This window comes from Etheostoma spectabile, chromosome 11 (assembly GCF_008692095.1).
Source record: "Etheostoma spectabile isolate EspeVRDwgs_2016 chromosome 11, UIUC_Espe_1.0, whole genome shotgun sequence".
NCBI lineage: Eukaryota > Metazoa > Chordata > Actinopteri > Perciformes > Percidae > Etheostoma > Etheostoma spectabile.
Window position 1 is genome coordinate 24,174,997 of NC_045743.1, and position 2,488 is coordinate 24,177,484.

At 37.5% G+C, this 2,488-nt stretch overlaps 1 long non-coding RNA gene across 1 annotated transcript in view; it reads right to left on the reverse strand.

Moving 5' to 3' along the window:
- Positions 1-1,812: 1,812 nt before the first annotated feature.
- LOC116698280 (uncharacterized) overlaps positions 1,813-2,488 on the reverse strand; it is a 21,293-nt gene continuing 20,617 nt past the window's right edge. Inside the window, exon 4 of the long non-coding RNA XR_004334172.1 lies at positions 1,813-1,824. This is a non-coding gene — a long non-coding RNA (uncharacterized LOC116698280). The remainder of the gene's footprint in view (positions 1,825-2,488) is intronic.

Here is a 2,488-nt window from a genome sequence, read left to right on the forward strand (position 1 = left end):
ATATGTCAACTGTGCCTCTTAACTGTGGAGTCCCCCAGGGATCTATTCTTGGTCCTATTCTTTTTGCACTGTACTCCTTCCACTTGGAATAGTTTTTAAAAGCATGGCATCTCCTATATCTTTAGCTGATATTGTCAAATTTATATACCAATCAAAAAGCAGGAAGGCATCCCCTGACACCCCTACTAAACTGTTAAAATGACGTCAAAGCGTGGTTGCCCAAAATCTTTTAAACTAATGAGAGTAAAACTGAGATCATGCATTTGGTCCCACTAATTCTATGATAAACTTGGGCCCCTCAGTGATTTTGTGCATCCTGTTGTAACTAACCTTGGGGTAAAAATAGACAGTGATTTTAAACTTGACAACAAATAAATGCAGTTGTGAAATCTAGTTTTATCATCTTCGTCTTTTAGCCAAAGTTAAACCGTTTTTGTCTTTTAACAGTTTTGAACAAGCTATACATGCTTTTATTTCTTCTCGTTTAGACACTGTAATGCACTTTATATCGGTATAAGTCACAAAGCACTTTCACGCTTACAGTTAGTCCAAATATCTGCAGCGCGTCTTTTAACTGGAACCAAAAAGCGCGCTCATATAAGTCCAATTCTCGCCTCATTGCACTGGCTTCCGGTACGTTTTAGGATTGATTTTAAAATTTTATTGTTTGTTTTTAAAGCTGTGAATGGACTGCCCCAACATATATCTCAGACCCATCCAGATTATAGGCGCGCGATCACTGAGGTCAGAGAGCCAGCTCCAGCTTGTGGTCCCAAAGACGAGACTTAAAACTCGGGGACAGGGCCTTTTCTGTGGCTGGACCTAGACTCTGGAACGCTTCGGCCCCCCCATGTCCGAAACGCCCAAACATTGAGTGTTTTAATCTCGTCTTAAACACATTTTTATTCTTTGGCTTTTAACTCCATGTGAGTTGTGGTCCTCTGATGGCTCTTACTGTTTAATTGTATTTTAGTATTTAGTATTTTTATCTATTTTTTTTTTTAACTTTTAAACCAGATGCTCTTATTTAGTTTTTACCATATTTCATTATTGTTTTGTATGTTTGAGTTTTCTGTGCAGCACTTTGGTACTTGTGGTGTTTGTAAAATGTGCTATACAAATAAAGTGGATTGGATTGGATATGGGGAGAATGTACACAAACAGGTCTACCATAAACTTACCAAGCACTGCACATCACTAATGCTGAACATGAAGTATTTATTTCAATACAGTATTTCTTACCATAATCAGTTACAGTAATCAACCAACAATGAAATCAATGAAACAAATAACATCTGTAGACAAATAAAAATGACTGCATGAGGTACTGTAGATACACTTTGACTCTGAAGAAAAAGTGCTGTAAAAGCAACAAGAATACTGTAACTATTCGTCATCTTTCTGTCTGGCTGGATCAGGCTATAAGATTTTAGCACCGTTGGAAGAATTGTCTCGTTTGACAAATCCACCCCTGCACAGAAGCTGCGCCGATATGATCACAGGCCCGCTCCATGGCCTGAATGAGGGCCAATGGTCATAGGGCTGCAGGTTGTATACCTTCCACCGCCATGCTGAAAAAAACTCTTCTATTGGATTCAGGAAGGGGGAGTATGGAGGAAGGTATAAGACTTCAAATTCCCTTTCAATTAATTGAATTGATTGAAACAATTAGTGTGGTCCTTTACCAACATGCAAATCTGGGACTCTAATACATTTCTTGACAGATTGCACGAGAGTGTCACAGCAATCAGGGTGCTCGTGGAACCAATTCTGGACCAGAGCAGCCCCAACGACAATGTACCACATCTGGTCCACTTGGTGCTGCTAATTTCCTAAAATTAGTTTTTTTTACAAATGTGTTTTTTATTTATCACAGCAGTGTGAAATTGGCTGCAATAGTGTCTGCAATAGCGTGAAATAGTGTGGTCATTGGCAATCCGCGGCTTTGTAATGACAAAGAAGTAACCTCACAATCCTTATCTGTGTCTAAGGTGTGAAACTGTGTGTAGAGTTTTATAAATCACTGTGTTTAATGTTTTGCAAAAAGGGTGAAGCAGACATTGTGTGTAATCTGTGGAGGGGTTTTGCTCATTGGAGCAGGATTTTGCAAATTGTGTGGACATTTTTATTTTAGTGTGTAAACAATCATAAAAAAATTGTAAACGTAATCAAATTGTTGTTGTAAAGTACCCTTCTACCCACAATGGATAATGTGTAAATCATAATATAATCTCCATTCTCTCTCCCCCTTTCACGTCTGTCCACTGTCTCTCTATGTACCAAAAACAAATGTATTTATGATGAATCCATACACTATCTGTCTATCTTTATCTGCATTAAAAATTTTCCATTACAAGTACTTACTTTTTCAATATTATTTATGGTCACAGGTGAATGTAACTTATATTATGGTTACCTACTTTTGCATTATTACTTTAATTACCTATTCAATTTAATTTAATTTTAAGGTCACTTACTTACACTGCAA